The sequence below is a fragment of the Phymastichus coffea genome, unplaced genomic scaffold (genome assembly GCF_024137745.1).
Source record: "Phymastichus coffea isolate CEN01 unplaced genomic scaffold, Cenicafe_Pcof_1.1 PCOF00039, whole genome shotgun sequence".
Classification (NCBI taxonomy): domain Eukaryota; kingdom Metazoa; phylum Arthropoda; class Insecta; order Hymenoptera; family Eulophidae; genus Phymastichus; species Phymastichus coffea.
Window position 1 is genome coordinate 1,549,001 of NW_026706850.1, and position 22,838 is coordinate 1,571,838.

Sequence of the window (22,838 nt, forward strand, 5' to 3'; positions counted from 1 at the left end):
CGTCACAGTGTTGAGCCCACGTTAAGCCAAATATCGTCGAGTTAACTCGCTGCGGCTACGCCTAATCCAGCACTGCAGTGCTGCAGCGTTGCTTGCCTATCTTGAATTCAACTTAACTAACCCAACTCAATTTGTCAGGTTGCTCGCGTAGGTGGGTCATATTCCTTAATCCTAGCTGCTTGTCTTTCTACCGCATGACACACGTCCGTTTTCCGCCTCTCATCTCCCGAGGGAACGCTTCTCACCTCTTTTATACTTAATAGCCGCTCCTTTAATTAACTGGAGTTTCTTCGGCAAACTTTACATTGCCTTTCGTACAGAATCATGAATAAAGCCTCTTATTTTCTGACAAATTTTCTAACGTCATATTCAAGTTTTAGCGTTTTTCACATTATCTCGATTATCATATTTCGTGAGAATTCGATTAATTTTGCAATTTATTTCAAAAAATTATGCTATAATTATAGTCAACGATCAATAAACATTTTTCAACACATCAACATGAAAAGAACAATAAAAAGCTAAATCTTGAGAGCGTTGAGTGGACCTGGAAATTCGCTGAAATATTTTGGTGCGCATCACTGAATAACCACAGCACAATATTTTAGTAGATTTAGCGACAGTTTGGAATTCTTATTTATTCAAATGAATATTCAGACAATTTAAAGGATCTTCCAATCTCCAAGCTAGGCGAAGATATTAGTGGACAGAGAATAAGAGATAGAGGCCAAACAGAAGCCTATATTACACGCGCAAGAGGAGATAGTCTAAGAGAGCGCGCGCGCACATCGGCGGCAGCTCCCTTAATGAAAATCTCACGCAATCACCCGACGACTACGGCGACGACGACGGGCTGTTTCAATTATCGCTGACCTACTTAGGTGCGCGCGATTCGGAGTTGTATACCCTTCGCGATGGTAGGCGCATCTTGAACGTGTATCTCTCTCGCTGCTATCGCCCGGAAATTTTGGCAAAATTCGCCGGAACTCATTTGAGGCTACCGGCGACTATTTTATAATCGAGCGCGCAATTTAATCGATGTTTAGGCATCGTTGCCTCATTCGGTTTTCATCGGTCTGTCGAGTCATTTTTACGATGGATTACACTATCCCAGTTGAATCCCTTCGCCTGGAAACAATATTATGTTCGCATGGTTAGATATATTTTTGAATAATCATTACTTTTCGCTGCATTGCTCGTAAAACTATTTTTAGATGAATTTATAGACTTGTCTACATCGTGTAATTTGGTAGGTTCATTAAATGATTGAATAATATAATTTAAAAAGAGTCATACGAGAAATTACTTGCGTATATGACATTTTTCTTTTGTCCTCAAAGCCCAATAATGATTCCTCTAAATTACTTGGTAATGGTAGGTAACACGCGAGCCTTCGACAATGAAAATAGACGGAAAACTTCCAGGCTACCGACAATTTGTAATGATTTTTTTTTGTCTCGGCGCGATAAACACGATAACCCAATAGGCTACAAGCGCGACTTTTTCAATTTTCATCGCGCGGCAAAAGTAATATCGTCTTATCATATGCTAGCACGACAAGCTTGAACTATGTCATGCTAATCACCTCTTGTTCATCTATTCGCACTTTGTAATTAGCCGACTCTAGATAGAATTTTCTCGCCAGCCGGTATTAAAAAATCTGTAATAAATAAGTATTCCTTGTTGCTGTTGAATTCTGTATTGATAACTATTAAAATTTGTGAGACTACTTTTCACGTATTATTCAGTATGATACGTATACATCAAGGGCATCTTGAAAATGTTATAAATGATGGAATCGGGACTAGGAGAGAGGGAGAAAGAAAGAGAGAGAGAGAGAGAGAAATTATGAAGCATGAATGCGATGATAATGCCGCAAAGTCAAAATTACTCTCAGTCGATTTCAAAGGCTACTTGCCCCATCGCGAAATTGGATCTTACGGAAAGTTCGTGCACGATGAAACTCATGAGTAGCGTCGGTTGAGAAAATTATCAAGTATATGGGATAACATTCAAGCCATCAGAGTGAAAGAGAGAGAGAGAGAGAGAGAGAGAGAGCACTGTACGTTAAAATTAAGGCTACGCACTTACAAAGTTAAGTACGCTGCGCAGCTATTGAGCTGCTATTGACCTACATATTGAAATTTATAAAAAATGCAAACGCTCCTGCCTAATTTGCAACTACCAAAATATTATTTACAGCATGCACTGTGAAAGTATAAAATTTACATATTTCTCATATTTTTTTTGCTAGAGCAATATATCTTTCTGTTTTGCATGAACAATGCTATATAACCATGAGTATTATTTGATGAAAATGGCTCTCCGCAGCTAACAACGTAACGAAATTATTCCACATCGTAAATCAAATTCTTCGCTTGACCTAATATCTCACACTCTAGCGTAAACTCCATAAAACTCGGCAGCGTGCCGCACTTACAAGGGTCCGCTCTGTACGCTAAGAGCTTACCTAGCACGGAAATGTATCGGCTCCGTAAGAAAGAGAATGAGCCTCGTGTAAGTCCTGATGACGATGGGACTACGATCTAATAATCGGTAGGGGGATTATGTTGGATCGAGAGAGAAGTCGTTCGAGGCGAATCAGCACGATCTCGCCGGACGAGAGTTCTCTCAGCAAGAGAAAGTTTGCTCTCTACTGGAAATGAGACTCTGCTACAAAGGTCGCACCTGCTTGAGTCGACCTAACCAGCCTACCGATTGCTCAGTAGATAAAGATAACACGTGGATTCTCTGATACTGACCTATCACGAAATATACTAGAGAAAAAAGTGCTGAGCTTTGCACGTTAGAAACTAATTTGGAAAAATTTGAAGTGATACCGTAGATCTGTGGACCGGAGAAATATATGTTATCGTAACAGCATTTTGTAAAAAATACTCTGGTATGCGATTGTTTGGAAACAAATGAAGCAAGAAAGCAAAAAACAGAACTGAGGGTATATAGGTCACTGAGGAATATTTCGTGCGCCACTTTGCGTTTACTGCTTGACTTTGGGCAATTTTGCCTCTCATTTCAACCAAGCTTTTATGATTTTGTGGAGTAGTATAAATATAAAATTTTCTTATACACTCGAATATTTTAGAGAAAAAAAAATTACTTATATTTTCATCTTTTTCTTTTTAACTAATTAATTTGTTCAAATTGAAGCATGTGGATTCAGTATTCACAATCGAGATTCACAATCACAGTCGAATAGCTAAAAATCGAAGACAGTCAATTGAAAGCAGGTAAAAAGATGCGAAGAATCAACTAGATGGTAAACGAGCAACTCGAATGGAAGAAAAAAAAGATAGCAACGTAGAAAGAGATAGAGATAGCTTTAATGTTCGGGCGAGTAAAGATCGATCGAGGGTACATTAGCGAAATTGGCATTTATCGATGTGGAATATTGCTGACAGAGGTGGCGGCAGTGGCAGCGGAATCGGAACGATCAGAAGGAAGAGAGCAAAGGAGAGACGTACACGCGAATTGCAACGCTTTCAGCCTCTTTTGTCGTTAACGAGCTTTTTGCGGTGACTGAGGTTTTAACCGTTTTCAAGCGGCTTTTAATGGATCGTAAAATTTCAAAAGATTGAGCATGACTTTATATTGTTAGTTCAGTCGTGAAGAAAAAAGTCTTTTTGTTATTATACTACAATTAAATACAAGAACTTACAACTATGAAAATTCGTACTTCAAGCAAACCAAATGAATCGTCTTCTGAAAATACTCGTATACAATCAGATCACATGTAGAATAGTGCGAAAGTATTTTGGGCATACAATTCAGAATGTTATAAGTATTGAGCTAAGTAACCGATTAATTCGACATTAATAGGACACCTGTCATGTTATAACACCACTTTTCTCGGTTATAAGATCGTAACAAGTTATTTCGAAAAGCGAGGATTATAAGCGAGAGAGAAATTTTCAAGGATCTCACTAAGAAATCCGTCGAGCAGTCTCCTCTCGAGTAAAGTCTTTGACAAAAGAGTTGGGCGTAATCCGACATCTCTCGCAGCTAGCGTCGCTTTCTTTCGAACGCTTATCGAGACGGTAAATTTGACGAGGCAATGTTTGGTTATACATATACGTATGTTACCGTATATAATGGAAAATATTTACCAGAAGGTAAAATGGGCTCTTAATCCCAGGCAAAATGCTCGGCTACTCGAGAGTGCCGGCTTATAACGATGTAATACGTAAGCCCTTGGACAACGAAAGCATATTTTCCCTCGCTTGCGCGAACGAGAGCTTTTTCCTTTATATATGTGCACGCGTGGCAAGCTTTTGTGTGCTTGAATAATTCGCTGCAAATAGAATTCTCAATTGCAGAAAAGAAAGTTTTGTGGCGTAAAATATGATTCCGGAAGATGGAAGAATTTATGCTTGAGAACATTCAAACAGCTGTGTTTAAAAACCTCGTGCTACTATAATTGTCATGCAATAGCTATTACCCGACGTATTGTTGTTCTAATGTTATCCGAGCGTAATAATGCGTTCGCCTTCTGGAAAAAGAAACATGATTTTCTCCTATCTAAATTACTTTTACTACAATATTCATGAAATGAATTTTACATGTAAAGCTCTTCAATAGTTGAACCTAACTTAGAGAAGACGTGAAAATTGTATCTTAGTAATACAAATAGACAAGTAGAAAGATATATGACAAAAGACTATACCACGAAGGGTTTAACACGAAGAAATAAGACGATTACAGCTTAGCTTAATGCTTGTACTTGCATTGCCACTCGAGCTAACTCGGAGCTCTCAGGATCTAGCGAACTTTGTAGCCTCTCCCCGACAAAAACGTCAAGAGAGTCTGCAGGGATAACAAATGAAAATCGCCTGAAAGAGGCTTTTGCAATGCTGCTCATTCCGCTTTCACCAGTAGCAGGAAGGAAGATGGTAGTAGTGGTATTCATTTGTTTGCAAGGCGCCCACCATTACCCATGTTTTCCAATTCGACGCTTGAGATTTCTCCACTCGACGGAGCTTTTTCTTTTTATCTTGTGATCGCTTCCTCCGAGCGCTCCACTTGCATCTTATTTCAATGTTATTTGAATACATTTTAATGCCGTTGATCATTAAGAGGCGATACACTTGCAATGAGTGGAACATACAAATAGACTGTTCGCTCGTCTCTTTTATGTCTTTATTGTTGAATGCTTTTATAATATTTTAAACCGAATTTTATACAGCATTCTGTCGAGTCATTATAATGAACAATATATCAGATATTTCACTCTCGACACTTGTCATTATTACTTGTTAAACTGAAAATAAGTAATCTATAGTATTATAATTATAATCTCATTAATAAAAAACCCACTATCATCGTTGCCGGGAAAACTTTAATTTTTCCTCTTATATTAATGTATTTTATCCACTATATTTTATATTTTTCTATTGATTTCCCAAAATGAATATACAAGTTTTTATTTATCATAAATTATTCCACCAGATATGATTAATCCAGAAATCAAGCGTTTAGCAAATTAATTTTTCAATGGTATTCATGCCAAATTCAAATGTTAGTTAACTTCTTTATTCGTAAGTTGCAAGCCACTCTTTATCAATTATTATTAATTTTGCATACTATCAATTACTTCATATTGATTCAAGTCCAATATGCTCAGCTAGCAAAGGCTTCCATCTATATTATTGTATAGATAGGATACATGAATATGCCCCACATAAATTTCAAATTTATGTTCGCATATATAAGTAACGAATATACTAATGGGTGTTAACAAATGTCTACTTTAGACAGCATACCAATTTCATCATTTCCTTATTTTAAACATCTTTTAGGATATTTACCCAGTGAACATTCACGTTTGATGGTAAAAGAAATGTAATATATTTTATTAAGGAAAACATTTTTTGGTAGGCCGACTGAGACATTCATATAATTTATCTTGTCAGTAAAAAAACTTAGCAGCGAACTTTCGTCTGAATTTTTTTTCCTTCTCTATTTTTCACAGTCTTCTCACGATGATCCCAAACAGCTCACTTTCTTTTCTTCTTTCTTCCGTATGTAGATAACAAGATGGCTTTCGTAGTTCTCTTTGCCCGTCAAGAGAAAGTTGACCATAATTCGTTTACGCATCTACAATGGACTTGCCGTGTGCTCAAGCTTATCTTTTATCGTCTGGGAGAGATCTCAGGGAAGAAAAAAATAAAACATAATACAAGAGTACGCTTGTCCTTAATTTACCTGTCGTGAGTCGCCGATCTACGCTAGCGCGATACAAATGCTATGCTTGGTGATAAATTACTTCGTTCGTGAGTTTTCAGAATTTTTCGAGAAAACTTATGTAGGTTAGCTACGAACTTCTTCACTTATGCATTCCAACGGTATTTTTTCATAAATTACTTACATAAATATGCTAGCATGCATTTACGATGAATTGTATTATATTTTATAAAACGACAGTATAATATTTCTTTTTTATTTTATAAACGACAGTATTCGTATATATGGGTAATTTTTAACTATTTTCAATCAACTCAAGAATACAGGGTGATAGATTTTTTAAACTTTGTACAATTGTTATGTATATAAAAGGTCATAATTTTCCTGAATATTTATAACAAAATATTAATTAGATCAAGTTATTAATTTTATAAAAATTATAACAATTTTTCAATGGCTTTATTTAAAAAACTAATAAAAATGTAGGAAACAACTATTTTTTTTAAATACGTGTAAAGCCTTTAGCTTTGAAACGATAAACGATAATTTTTATTACAAAAAGTTGTTAGCTTATACAAATTCGAATATCTCAAAAAATAGTTTTTTCCAATTCTTGCATCCTGTTATTCAAATTACGCATTCCTGACGATTTTTTCTATAAAGAAACCGTTATAAAATTCAAGTATCCGACATAAAGGAATACGTGGCACTAATTAAAAGAAGACGTTCTGCCTTGCGATACCGAGCGGGCCCAGCGCTAGAACGCTCGGCGCTAGACCGTGGTCGCTATAAAAGACCTTTAACTTCGTCTTAGGGTCTTTTTAACGGCTTTCATCGTTCTGTCTCATTAAAATCCATATAAGCTGTCTCTTTTATGACTTTAAAAATAATAAAGTGATTTTCAAAGTCATAAAAGTATTTTAAGTTATTTTGGTTCAGTACAAATTATGCTCTAACTTGCATTTAATTTTACGAAAAGAAAACATTTTTCTGTTAAGAGTGTGATCATTAAATAATCAGAACACAGTTAAATAATGGTAATTTATGAATTTTTGTTACTGTTTCACATATTGTACAAGGCTTTCACACTTTTTAAGAATCAATACCCTAACGTTAAAATAAGCTTTTCCTTATTTTATAGTTTACGACCAAAAGATTGGATTTTAATTAATGTTTCAAAAGAATTTCACAATATTTACGTATGTATACATAATTAAAATGTAAATCCAATGTTGAATGTCGCAAAATAAAAAAAAAATATAAAATAAAAGGTAATCAAACGATTCACACAATGATGTAACCGAAGCATGTAGATTTAATACGTATTAGGAATATCCTAGCTTCAAAATTTTTGTTTTTAAATTGCTTGATTATTTTATAGACGTGTCAGATAGAGCAGCGGGAAAATACAAAAATAAATGTAGTTTTATTAATTTAACTAGTCACTATAGCGATTATGGAATAAAAGCTGAGTGGTATTTTTTCGCGAGCTGTCGTGGTAAAAGTGCTTGTGATAGAATTGGAGGGAAAGTGAAAAGGTTTGCTCGAAATGCTAGTGTGAAAGTTAAAATTATAAGTGATTCATTGAAGTTGAATAATTGAACACTGCAAGCAATGCTTAAAACTACGTAGTTTTGTATATTTGTTTGCAGTATGAGTGCTCCATGTACGTAACATCAGAGAGAAAGCAAGATAAACGTATTCAACTATGCAATTCGTTCGCTTCCTTCAAACACGTGGAATTAAGCTGCTTTCCAGCTTTGGGTTTTCCAAGTTCGTCACGTACGAGAAACAAACCAGAACGCCAACACGTGTGACACGGTGAATGCCTCGCGTTGCGACATAAGAAAGGGTCACATGGTTATTAGCGCACCGGTAGTCAAATCCGAAATTGGGCGTGCCATCTTCGCGTCTTCTTAACTTGCCCACGACAAGGCCCAATATGGCAAGGGCATTTCCTCCTTTCCACCCGCTCGGAAAAGCGGAAGAATGAATTCAGCTCTGTGTGACAACTCGTTGCACTAACACCACCTTCTTTCTCTTGCTATCGATTTTGTGTTTACTTTTGCGTTTCTGTGTACCGGCAGAGTTCAACTTAGCATCGACGATCTCGTTCGCGTTCCTCGGTATTGCGTTGTCTTGCGCTGAGTGTCCCTTGCGTCACGTACTGTGCGTGAATGTGAGCGCCTTGCGTCTCCACTACGTTCCTATGAAACGCCGTTGCGTGCGTGCACCTATGTGGGTCTCCTTGCGACTGAGACTTGGCGAACCGACAACCGCAACAAGGGCTAGCGGCACCCGTTGACTTAACTGGAGACACACGCAGTATCCTCTGGGGAGTCTCTGTATCAGGGCAGCCAAAACTGCGGCAAACCGGCCCACCGCGACCGTTAGGAGCAGCATAGTGCGGGCCGCGGCCGTGATCGAAACGTTGACACTGTGCTACTCTAGGAGGCGTCCTTTCTTCTTGTACCACGTGTTCAAGTGATGTCGGTAAGTGCGTATCTTTTAAGGATTGAATTCCCATTTAGTAATCAATGCGCAACTCACGAGCGTTCGGACGAATGTCAGAGTGTTTTCTTTTAATTAGTGCCACGTGTTTCCTTATGTCGGGCATTTGAATTTTATAACAGCTTTTTATAGAAAAATATCCTCAGAAATGCATAAATGCAAGAATAAAAAAAAAGTACTTTTTGAGATATTTGAATTTGTATAAGAAAAAAATACAAATATCTTCAAAGCTTAAGACTTTACGCCAAATAAATAAAGTTGATCCCTATATATTTATTAGTTTTAAAAATACAGCCTTTTGAAAAATTGTTATTATTTTTTTTAAGTTAATAACTTTTGATCTAATTGATAGTTTGCTATAAAAATTTAGGAGAATGATGACCTTTTATATGTACAATAATTGTGCCAACTTTAAAGAAAATCCATCATTCAGTATTAATGAGCTGATTGAAATAGCTAAGAATTATCCATATATTTTTCTCCACATTTGAAGATAGTAATCCCTTGAATTATTTTATCAAATTTTTGTACAACTTCAGCCTATTCTAAGAAGTGACTTAGACATAAAAATGCATTAAAAAACTAAGAAAAATATGAAATATGAAATATGAAATGTACGCTATTTTTCAAAAGCATGCCTTCAATCACAAAAATTTTCCATTCCAGTGATTAAAAAAATCGCAAGCCTATACATCAACTCGACATACCGTGACGAAAAAATTCAAAAACTCGCGGAAACCTCGCGGTTCAAAGAATAATCGATCGCAGCGCATTTCTACCAAGAATGCAGAGGCTTTCAAACGATTGGTCGCGACCGAGCTAGTGCGACAGAATGAACGACGCATTGATTTCCAATGCGTACAACACGTACGTGTCTCTCGTCCATATGTATGTAGCAGCAGTACTTTTGAATCTGGCGATATCCCGCTTGGAAGCTTCATCATTTTTATGGCTGGCAAAATGAGCGCCTATTTATTCGGGCTGCTGCCAATAAAACACTCACACACATATATACACACAGCTGAGCCATTTCGTACCGACTGTTTTTCCTTTTTTACTTTTTTTCCGTTCCGCCGGCGGCTCTGACTCTTGGTGTTGCGCCAATGCAAATTTCCTCGGATAAAGCACTCTCGTAGCTTCATTATTGCCCGCGATGTTTGTATGTTCTCTCTCTCACACTCTCTTTCTCTCTGCTATTGTCTTGATTACCTGTGTCTGGACCTCTACACTACAATGTATACGTTAGTAACTCTACTGGTCGCTCATGTGCAGTTTATGTGCGCGTGTGCGTGTGCGTGCGTGCGCGCGCTTCGTGTGCTAACGTTTTTGCAATCGAGTCTCGTATAGAAATTTTTTATTGTACATACGTCAACTTTCGTAGTGTGTACTTTAGTGGGCATGATGAAACGTATTTCCGGAATAACTTCAGAGTACTGAATTTTGTCGAGTGAGCGTGTGTAGCTCGTTCGATTTGATCTCAGAATGGTTTCCTATTTTTTCCTTTATCACACATACCTTAATTTTTAATTTGTCCATCGTATAATAAAATAAAGTAAAAAAAAAAACTAAAAGATAAAAAAAAGGAGATCGAGTCCGCGCGCATGTGCACCAGTCCAGTCCTTTTCTTTCCTCCTCTCATACGTATGTATGCCAGTGAGCTATATTCCCTTCCTTCGTTCGATTTCCTTTCGTTGGGATATTTCTCGCGCTTCATAAAGCTCAGACTTGCTGTTAAAAGCGAGCACTGCTCGTCGGTATCTTAAATAGATTATTCAAGCGAAAAAAGGGAAATAATAAAGAGCAAGATAAGTAACTGTATTGGACAGAAAAAAGTGGGTTGAAAAAATACAGTGACTATGCCAGGGGTTAGTTTGGACTTGGAAGTAAATCCTCGCCCTTGAAGACAGTTATGGAGTAATATATCCATAATAAGCTAGATGTAATGCGCAGCGGAGCTCTACTTAATGAAATAAATTTTCATCCTCATCGTCGCGCGTTGTACTGCTACTTTCGTGTATATAGGTACTTGGAGATATGCGAATGAATAGGATACCTCTTGAATGTTTTATAATCTCGTAAAACATTAATTGAAAACTGCCATTCACTCTGATTCATTACATATAAATGTATGAATAATTATCCGTATAAATTTAAAAATGTCTATAAACGTTGGCAAACGATTTGCCATAATAATTTTAAATTGAATTTTCTTGAACGCGAGATACATACATAAACTTGGAGGCATTATTCGTTAGCGTTAATTTTTATCAGTACGACATATTTTCCAAAATAACTGTATAAACGAAACAAATGATGAATAATCGTATCACTGGAGCCATTTCATTTTCATTTGCATAGCTATTAAAGCCTCCCACGGTCATGTAAAACGAAGCCGATAACGATTACACGAATTTTATAAGCACTCGATTATGTTTTTGAGGCAAAAATTTACGCGGCAAAATATCCACGCACCGCGGGGATTATCATAAAACACAACGAGGCCAAAACCCCCATCCAGTAAAAGTGCCAGATATTTCGTTGGATATGTATAGATTTGGCTTTGGTCATAATGTTTGTATGTTTGTATGTGTTTGGCCGAGCACGATATAAATTATTTCTTTTTCACGAGAAATTCACTCGAGTTATAGTCATCGAAGTAAATCCTTTAAACATTGTTAGTTAGCGATGAGGCATGATAATTGAATTTTCAAAAGATTTCACGTGGCTTGATTGACTTTATGTAATTCCCGAAAGACATTTTTAAATAGTGTTTGTTTAATATATTGCATAAATGACACTAGTATTAATTAGATTACAAAAACGAATTTACACTATAGAAAGGAATTTCTCATGCTGATAAGGTAACTCGAATTCATATTTAATTTGTTGGAATGTATGTGTATGAGTCAGACGTGAGAACAAAAATCAATTTCTATTATGTCTTATCGAAACTTCGAGAAAACTATAAAGTGTAACAAGAGTAGTGTAGTATGTATAGTATTGCCGTTCTCACAGCGCCGATATTGAGAAAGGGCGATAAAATCTCCGAATCATGAAAACACTTGTTTTCACTTTTTAGTCAAGGCAGGACAGTTCTCCGATATAGACGTGCCTTTCTAGTGCACTTTGAATAAAGAACTTACATTTAAAATATAATTCCATCTTTATTTATTTAATATTCACCCTATAATCCAAAATAATTAAATTACAAAAACAAATAATAATCTCGTGATCAAAGTAATTATTTTAATAAAACTTGCAATAACGAGTCTGCAAAAGTGCCATTTGTTGCAGGCAAACATTGTTGAAATGCAATATCATTAGTGATTTTAAAGTTTATAAAACGAAAGGGAGTGAAGTAATGGTAAATAAATTGTTGAGACTCTCTGTATTATTTTATAAATACAAACTTTAATAAGCTCAAAACGGAGCGGGCCACGTGTATGCGTGTTACACCAATGGCGTATCTCTCCAGACTGACTCTCCTACATGCGTTTGTCGTTCGCGATTCTATAATTCTTAAAAAAAATACCATCCTGCTTCGAGTTGGCAAACTAACATTTCTCACAAGTGAGAACGTAGTTGATTGTAATCTCTCTCTCTCTTTCTCTCTCTCTCTCTCTCGTTCTCTCATTTTTACCTTACTGTTAATATATTCATGAATAAATATTTACATTAGCTCGTTCACCTACATTTGCTTCATGTTGCAGTAGATATGTATATTGGATAACTGATAAATGATATACTCATGCGTAGTATGCAGTAATGATTGAATCAGTTGTACTATTTTCATGTACATTTTACTTTTTATTTAAATTTCAAATCATAAGGATCATTAAATACGATAACATATTTAATGATGAAAATTGTTTGATAAATAAATTATTGATAAATTTGTTCTATTAATCGAAAAATTGCAACGTTGAGATTACATAGGTCATTAGTGAATAATTCATCTGCAAGTATTCTTCAGCAATTCATTTAGACGTGTTTTAACATATTCACAGGACGAAATTATCAGACATGCATATTGCGCAGCAGCACGAGGGCGTTTTAATGCCAAATTATCGCGACAGAGATCGGATTATTGATGAAAAGTAAAATGCATTGGCGCTGCTTTCTGTCCATCTCTCTCTCTCTCCTCTCTATCTCTCTTCCTCGTCAAGGAGGTCGAGCGAATAAATGTTGATGAAAATAAACGGAAACGCGCTAATCTGTCGCAACGGCAAAATCGGTACTCATATATATGTGTATATATGATAATACTACAGATTTACAAAATTATAGGTTGTGATTATTGTTGGCCAACTAAGGGTTATTTCCTAAGCAATTTTTTGCGAATTTATAAGGTATTCTAACCTGAAAGAATGAACACAGCGATTTTTTTTATTTAAGGTTCTGTAATATCGCAAAAAATACTTTTTTTCTGAAATTGAAATTAAAATTTGTCGAAAATTGTCAAGCCTTGCAACCTATGGGTTGTACATTAGTCAATACTAAGAAAAATGAGATTTGAGGGTTTAAGGTAATAGCCTTTAAGATTAAAGGACTTGAGTATTATGGAATTGACGTTTTAAGAATTCGGGGATATATTTTCGCGGGTTAATACTCGAACTTTGAAAAACTTGTGATTTAAGGATCTGGGGTTATGATCTCGCAGGTCACAAGGTTCTAGGGTTAATGTATTATATTTTAATACTATCTCAAAATGGTTGAAATACTTAACTTCAATTTACGATATCTCAATAAAAAAAAGACAATTAAAATTCGAAAGACTTCGGTTTTGGATTCTACGCAATAAATTAGTTGGGAAATGACCTTTATTGTGTCAAAAAAACAAACCGTGCAGACCTATGGATCTGTGTAATAACAAACGCAGAGGCAGAGAGAGAGAGAGAGAGAGAGAGAGAGAGAGAGAGAGAGAGAGAGAGAGAGAGAGAGAGAGCTCCGATTAGCCGCGTCAAACTGCAGCAGCTGCAGACACAAAGTTTTCGAGTGTTATAGGCATTGGTGAGAGAGAATTGTAGTAGTGCGCTCATTTGTTTTCTTGTGTTAGCTCTTGCAGTCGATTTGCATAATTATTCCACGCGGACTATCTCTTTCATTGTGGGCTGACCAAAATTTGTGTTACCACCGTAAAGTTTATTTTAGGATTTGGGCAAGATCGCGAGAATCTTTTTTCAGGAATTATGCAAACTAGGTGTGAAATCGAATTATATATTCTCTGGCAAATTCCAATTGTAAGGGTTTTACGATGCAGGCACTATAAAAAAGTATCGAGGAAAAGATTATTGAGTAAGATATGCCAGATCAAAAGTCTCGCTCCGACTGTGTTGGTGACGTCTCTTAGGACAAAGTGCTGTGAAAGCTTACGACAGAAGTAAATCTCGGCTGTGGTCGGTTTTTGCGCGCACGCGGCCACATACACACACGCGCGAGCAAGCAAGCGCAAGTTTATACGAGGCAATAAACCTCCGCCAGCGGAACTGCAGCCAGACATCTTCCAGATTAAGCCCATCTCCACCGTGAGAGGTTTGTATGATGTAGGTTCACCAGGGACCTCACAGCTATACTTCCGTGTGCCGAGATTTTTGGACTGTTAGGTGCTGCACCATTCCAGCCGCGTGTTTCCTAGCTTTGCGATCATAAATAAGAAAAATGTTCGCTAAAATCAACCTGTTGATGATGAGTTGTTATTTTGGAACAAAATTTTTTCCATAGTAAATTTGGCGTTGAGTTTAAACGATAACGCAAGTATAAATGATCTTAAAACGCTAGGTCTTAAAACAAGCTAACAATTCAAAGTATATTCCAAGTAAGGTAAAATATCACTTTCATCTTCACGGTAATAATATAAATAAAGGATAAAATTGATTAGAGAGCGAATTCTTATAATGAACGCTGAGCCAAAATAGAGCACCATATCAGGATAAAAGATAGGTAGTTAGCTCTTATCCCCTCTTGCCTTAAAGAGATAGACGGTGGGTAAATACCGGTAGTTGTAGCTGTGGGAATTATGCAGTGATCAGACCCACTCGCTCGTCCACGTACGTGCCTTATCCATATCGCTACGCGGGAGCTTATGCGAAGGTAAGGGAGATCACGTCATATACAAGGCGCGAATGCGATTTCTCGTTGATGCCGTTACTGCTGCGGGAGTTTTGGATAACAGGTCAAACCACACGCCTGTGATTAAAGCATACTCGCTTGCTCGATCTGTACAATCTTCAAACGCCTTCGGGCTTATCACCTAAGTACCAAGCATTGAACGTGCGACTGTTGTAGCCAGTTTTCATATCGATGTTTCTTAATTATATCGCGTTCAACATATCAATAGTTCTTGAAGTAATACTGATACATTTCGAGATTATTCTTGTTCAAGGAATTTGAATATGATTCAGTCGATAAAGGACGATAAATTATAAAAAGAAAACTAAAACACAAAAAACCATGTTCTAATTAATTTTACTACTACCATGAGTCAAAACAGGATGAAATAAATATGCACGGTTCTAAGTCAAGGTTCTAGATTATATTTAGGTATTGAATAATTTACAAAGTGGTAATGTTGTAAAACTATGAGTTTGCAATATGAAATTTTTTGATGCTATAACATGGAAATTGAAACGATGTCGAATTATGATATGCTTTTTTTAAGATTCCTTATATATTACTGTAAATATCATTTTGAAAGAAACCCCGAGTTAAACGGATAATGATTAGATAACTTTAGAAAAGCTAGTCAATGTTCGTTAACTAATTTAATAATCTCTTTTCACTGAACAAATCAAATCAGTGAAAGTTTAGCTTCGAATTCGCGAAAACATTTTAAAAGCAGCTGTGCGTCGTATAACTCTCGAGTAATCCAAATCCCCAGCAGAAGAAATAAGCGGCTCGTCAAAAGCCTAAAAAGCAAAGCGTCTCTCGTCGTTATTCAATTAGTGGTATTAGCGCCAGCAGCGAAAACCTCGCGAGCGTTACGGTGCGGTTCCGAATGAGGCTTGAAATCCCCGAGACTGCGACGACGACGTCAAAGAGGCGCGCACACGACACAAAAGGACTATGTGGCGCGAGTTTCACAGAAGTGCGGCGCACGCCTGTTAAATGGAGGAATTAGAACGCGAGCGCATGGAAATTACTGCAGGCGTACACGCGCACACGTGTGCAATAGCGTGCGCCTGTCTTTGCGACACCCCGACAGCAAAAGCTGAGAGGCTAGGAAGGAACTGGAAAATTAAATGGCTTGACTTTATGACACACATGAGGTATATTGTCAAATCTCGGCTTACTTCGGGCTTTGTGCTTTCGTTTTTACGTTGTCATGATCATTCTTATTGCACGAATATTACTTTTACTGTGTCACTGCTTTATAATTATGATGATCAAGAGTCAAACAGTTTTCCCAATTGTTTTTATTATGTGTTTTCACCTTTTAGATGCTGTAATTCCTAACCGCATATGAATTCAAGTACTCGTTGCGCGATACTCGCGCAGAACAAAACACTGCGGAAAAAATTGATGTCAAACTTTATGTAAGTCCATTAGATACCGTCGAAAGAAGAAACTTATATGACGTGTACGTGTGAAAAATTCGAATGAAGCTAACCGAAAAGAAAACTCGCGGGCAAAATCGCATGACAGTTAAATGAGCGCGGACGCGCGCCACGAGATGTTGCACGCCGGCAAAGTCGAAGCGCAATGAATAGCGCGACGCGCGAAGCGGGTGGGCTCGTCTCCTTTGCAGGTAGTGTGCGTCATGGAGAGAAACCGGAGAAGCGAAATATCCCGCGAACAGCGGCGCCGTTCTCGTGTCGCGCATAAATCCTGCATAAGGTTGAAGCCCGTAAATTACTCTTTTAGAGCGAAATCTTTGTTGCAATTTATGCAGACCGTCGTGCTAAATCATTTCACCGGCCAAAGAGGGCAATTTATAACAATTAAGCCTCCTCGCATTCTGCTGAGTGAGTGAAAAAGAAAGAATAAAAAAGACGACACGGTAGATGATAATACGTGAGGTACAGCTATACCCGATAACTATATTGTTTTCTTTTGTTTAAAAATTTAAATATTCTTTTATTATAACATTTATACAATAAAATTCACATTTCCACTGACATCCTAATGTAATATTTCTAGATATCTAGCAATAAAAAATTGAAAGTTATCAAAACAATTGTGTAAATGACAGTTCAAAATTACATATATTCTAACATTTTTCGAAATACTGTTAGACCCAGAATTTTCATCATTCTATATTAAGTAGGAAGGATAATATTTTATACATTTCTATTGAAAATCTATATTCATTTCGCCAAGTTTTAGTTATTATTAATTTACCTGGGAATTCATCGATGAGTCTGTCGAACTTCCATATAGGCGGGCTTCAACAATTTTCACTTGAACCAACGAGAATCCTGCAATCAAGTAGTTATTGATCACTAGAAAATAAGAAAACTGATAATATAGATTATAATAAAAATTATTTATTTATTTTATGAACTAGACCCATAAAGATAGTTATAAAACTTTTCAATTTGTATCTAGTAGTATGAATCAGCGTCATGTCAAACTATCGGTCTTTAATGTGCGCGGTTTCTCCTGAAAGTAGATTCAATAGCATAGATAACAATATTACTTATTAATATTTGCTTTTAGTTGGTACAAGTTCTGTAAATATGACGTTCGATCAAATCACTTTAAAAGTATCGATGAATTTTTAAAAGAAGAATAAAAGCAGAAATATAAGATACACTTAATTTTCTGTTCTTTGAAAAATAAATATTCCTTTACCGCGAAAGCAATCAGCGAACCATCAAACTCACCGCAAAAGCTGGTGATCTCATCAATCCATCGCAAAGCTCATCGCGAAGGGACGTCCCCGCTCAGTTGTACTACGTCGGCAAGCTTCGGAAAATGAATAAATGTAAGCGGAGAGCAGCAGATCTGTAGTGTCGATGAGCTTCGCGATGTCTCAAAAGTCGTTACGTTTGGAGGATTTGTCGGGTAGCGGGACCCTTGTGACCACCATAAGAGTAGAGAAGGGCCCGTCTGCTATCGAAGGAACGCTCCATCTCAGTTGTACGATGTCGGAAAGCTTCGGAAAATTGAAACATACAAGCAGAGAGTGGTAGGTCCGTAATGCTGATAAGCTTCGCGATGTCTTAAAAGTCGTTACATTTCGGGGATTTGTTGGGTAGTGGGACCCCTGTGTCCGCTGTAAGAATGGAGAGGTGGCCGTCTGCTATCGAAGGGTGACCGTTTGCTCCAAAAGCTGGGTGAGAGAGTGAGAGAGTGCCACTTAATGGTAGACTGTCGGGTAGCAGCAGCAGTGCCGATGAAGCTGAATTTATTGGTCCTCTGGTCGAGTGTGTAGCTTGCGGGCTAATGGAAACGTAAATGACCATAGTGACTCATTTGCATTGAGTGCAAAACGCGAAACGAGCCAGAGAAACGTTGCTGCTACCATGAGTGTGTGCGTGAGTGTAGGGGAGAGAAAATCACTCTAGCATACCGCACTAGCAGCACCGTATAAGAGGGACTAGGTTAAGAGGCGATCACCCGTTCATTTGAATCCGATTGCGTTTCAAACTTAAACCTTTTCTCTGCTAGCAACATAACTTTTGTCGAATCTCTGGGATTTTGCTATTTTTTATTATCTCTGTTTCTCGCTTATTTATATTGTTTTGATTGGAAAAATGTTTTCTTTATGCTTTCCATGCGAATTTATATGGGGAATGTCCAAAATTTTCCGTCAAAATATAAATGTCACTCCTATTAAATATGTCAACCACACAATATTCCATCATTACCGTCAAATTTACGAGATTCGACGAAAACTCATTAGTACTGATCATTTTTTTGTGACTGTTCAATTAATATCTGAAATTATATTCTGACTGTTTCCAAACGATGATAGAATCAATCTTGTCATATCATAATAGGAATTCAATTTAATGAATGAGAGGTACTTTTGACGTGAGCGTCATATGTCCTTACTATCCTTTAAATAATTCTCAGAAGCACTCGAAATTCCGTGAATTTTTTGACACATAAGTGTGGGTTACTAGGAATCGAAAATGGATATCCATATTCGTTGTAAAATAATTTTATCATCTATATCAGGATGTGCCATGACAAGATCCAACCAATGTTAATAATATGCATTAATTCTATCATAACAAACAGAATATGAAACAAGTGAAAGAGCAGCAGCCTAAAGTGCAAATTTAACCCGGCAGCAGCACACCAGCTATATACATCCATGTTTAAATAAAATAACATCCCTAATTGATCTGATAAGTTAGCTTTGTATACGTGCAATTTTCATATAATACAACAGCTACGGTACCGACGAATATTATAATCCCTCCGATACTTTGTTACGGCAGTCGATGAGCGTCGATGCGCAACAACGATTGCATACAGCGTATATTGGCATTAACGCACCTCTCCTATCGTGATTACTATAGGCATTAGTATATTGTCTAATATATTACTATGCACAATAAAAATATAAAAGTATATGGCTATGAAATATTCGCGTGCTTTTGAATAATTAGTAATTTTAGTATTGAAAAGCGGACATTCACAAACAGTCTTTTCAATGAAGATTTTCTCGTTTTACGATTAAATCTGTTAAAAATAATTTAAGAACGAGACGATAATCGTAAAATATTAAATTTTTATTTGTAAGTACAATGCAGGTGCTAATTAAATTGCCGTCAATTTTTATCTAATTTTCGGACGAAATTGAAAAAAAACGAGAAATATCAACGAAAATGCCATGGGTATTGGAGAGTTCCGAGAAAGTTAACAAAAGGCGAAGCTGCAGCAGCGACACGGAGAGCTGGCACTGTACAACGAGTGACCAAAATACCACTAGTGCGCAGGAGATTATTAGCACAGCAGCGACGATGTCACGAGTTTCCTTCGAAGCGCTAAATTCTCGCGGTTTCTCATAACATCGAATGTCGTCGTTCTCTCCGCTTGCTTTCGAAGCTCCAGCCAGTGATAGTTCCCTGAAATTAGTCGAGCTCGAGACTTCCACAATCGCATTCGCATATTTCTGCATCTATTCATCTATACAGAAGTATTTTCACTTACTCACTTAATGATCAATAGAAAAGCTTTCAATTGACCAAAAATAAATTTTTTTAATCATCTATCCGGCCTTTCAAGAAACTCGAACAAACGAGTCTTAAATCTCAAAGCGTCTAAAAGTCACTTCAACACGGCTAAAAGGCTAGCTTAACAATTACCGTAACAGGCGTGTACTCATGAAATCGCGTGCTCTCGTACGCGCCACCAGTAAGACGGTTGCTTGTTCGCGACAACAACGATCCCATATAATTTCCACGTGAGATACTCGCGACAGTAGCTGAGCTATACACATATATAGATCTTGAGCGCCGCGACAGCAAGTAAAGTTTCGCCACGAGACCGCTGGACAGAAGCAGCATCTTGTGCTCCCTCGTGACCGACAGCAGCGCCGAGGATATCGTGGTGGTATATCAAAGCCAAGAGCGAGGTGGTGCACACCTGACAAACTTATGTCCCCGATAGTTACTCTATAAATAAATCCTCCCTACGCGGTATCCTGTGGGGATAAGATCTCTCTCTCTCTCTCTCTTGGACCGTCGGCTCTAGTAATACCAAGCTATATAAAGATCCATGTGAAGGAAGGAAAAAGCGAGAAAATAGTTTAATTAAGATATCGGTGTATCGCGGGATTAGAAAAGTGATCGTAGTTTACTTTTTTTGTCTCTAATCAAAAGTTTACTCACTGTCCTTTTTCATTTATAGAGAAAGTACGTGAGGAATTTTCAATTGATTGCAATTGTCGCGAGGTAAGAAAGTAAATTATTTCCCTTATCAAATGAAATAATTACAAAAAACTTGAAGTTGTGCTCGAGAAATAAGCATCAACTATATTTGCGTTAATTAACCAACGATTAAGTAAGGTAACGAACTTTATTCCCGTAAAGGTGGATCTCCTTTAGCAACGTCAGCGTATTCCTCGCAGAGCGCTCGGACTTTCAAGTCACGAAATTGAGAAAAATCATACTGACGCCTCCCGCTTTCGCTTGCGCTCGTATCAATAAAGTAATTACTCCGTGAAAACTTTCATTAGTAGTTAGCCCGTCGGTCCGTTAGCGCGAACCGCGCGAAGAGAGAGAAAGAGAGAGGGAGAGAGAGAGAAAGCAAAGGCTTGCTTGTTATATATCGCGCATCCGGATCACGTAATTCTTCGGTGAAGCCGCGAAAAACGGCTTTCCCTCTATTTTCTTTCTCGGCTCGACGATAAATCTTCGTTCGAGCTGCTTCTTTCTTCTCCTATTTTTTTTCTCTCTTCCTTTTCAAGACTTCGAAAATCGCATGCGCCAAGTATACAGGTACTGTTGCTGTGACACTTGATCGCAAGACTGATATTTTCTAATTGAACGCGAATATGCACACGTTGTAAAACTATAGTCATGGATATTCCATTTACGAGAGTTTGACCGTGTATTGTTCGTAAGGTATTATTGATTGTACCAACTTAGGTCACGATAATTTAATTTATAAATGATTTAAAAAGGAAGTACGTATCCAGTTTTAATGCTCATTTTTATTTCCAATCCAATTATCCCCTTATTGACTATAAGGAATAACGATAGCGTTTGTTTGGAAACGCAAGCATGAAAATAATTTAATTTTTTTATGCCTTCCGTCAATGTATCTTTGAACTGGTAGCGTTTTAGTTGGTTGTTATATCCCATTTCGGCATTTCGGTTGTGCAAACATACACTGCTGCGAATAAATTTTCAACAAGAGCCTCTCGATTGATTGAATCGCGCGTTTACGTCGGTACAATTGGATTTTTGATCGAGATACACGCGAGCTCGGTATTTCTGTTAATCGAAACATTGCGCGCAGTGTTTACAATTCCATTCATTCCAGGCAGCAGCAGCAGAACATCGGAAATACAATTGCGCCATACAAATCAGCGAATTCCTCGACAGTAAACAACAAAAAACAAACTTAAAAAAGAAGAGTAAGAGAGGGGAGAGGGAGAAGAAATAATTCCTCTGAAATTACGCGGAAGCAGGCAGTTTAAACAGGCCCTATCGCTTGGCGTAATGAGTTTCAGACGACGACGACGAAGCTGCCGACGTAGAAAGAGAAAGAGAGGAAGAGAGAGAGAGAGAGAGAGAGGCGTATAAATTAAAGACGATATCTCGAGCTTCGCACTCTCGTAAAAATTGCTCTATCCCCCTTGGGCATCTCATCTCTCGGCTTTGCCAAGAATACATATATAGCAACCCATGCATTTGGCATGTTCGTGCAATGCCGCAGTTTCAGATTAGATGCATCTAATGGCGTTATTAGGCTCTCCCTGTACCCATGGAAACTGCTCTACTACGTTCTCAAGACGCTACTGAATATGTTCGTGTAAGTATGAGATATACGCACAAGGATACAGCTGTATGTACGTGTACGTCTACGTATTCAATTGTTCACCACAGTTTATATATATGCTGCATTTTGTTTGCCAAGTGTGTACTATGCGGTATCTTTGATGACTTTATATAAGAGAACGCTATATGAGTTACGTATGTTGTTATGAATAGTCGAAAGTTTCCGTGCCATATGCATACTGAATCGTTAGAAGCGCGATGCAATCGAAAATTTTTTTGAAAAGTTAGAAATAAATTAAATTAATAAAATCCATCAATATATGTGCCATTGCATGTCTAATATGCTGAAAATAAACAAAAATTGGATTGTGAATTTATTCAACGGGAAAAAATATTTCAAGAAGCGTGAATAAGAGATTGATATGTGCTTGGAAGTACTTAATGAAATTCTTATTATAAGATATACGATATGCGATGTGGTCTTATATCGGTCGTTGAGGCAACCACTAACCTCTTTGTAAATTAAACTTCAATGAAATTACACGTGTATACATGCACACACGTATGCAAGCGCCTACGTACGATATCCGTCCAAACCATAAGTGCAACAAGCATCAAAGGGGAAGCCGACGGCCATGTATCCCTGTCACACACGTCCAGAGTTTAAAGGCTCAGCGGGGCGACATCTAATGTGTCATATATAAGGGAAACGCCTCGGAGTAGTCGAATCGC

The 22,838-nt window shown here is 37.4% G+C and overlaps 1 protein-coding gene across 3 annotated transcripts in view; it reads right to left on the reverse strand.

Annotated features, from left to right (window-relative positions):
• The window catches only part of LOC131663841 (discoidin domain-containing receptor 2), a 105,206-nt gene that overhangs the window by 62,398 nt on the left and 19,970 nt on the right, over nt 1-22,838 (reverse strand). For all 3 annotated transcript variants that reach the window (XM_058934541.1, XM_058934540.1, XM_058934539.1), the window contains exon 2: nt 17,047-17,123. The gene's annotated coding sequence lies outside the window, so the exon portion shown is untranslated. The remainder of the gene's footprint in view (nt 1-17,046; nt 17,124-22,838) is intronic.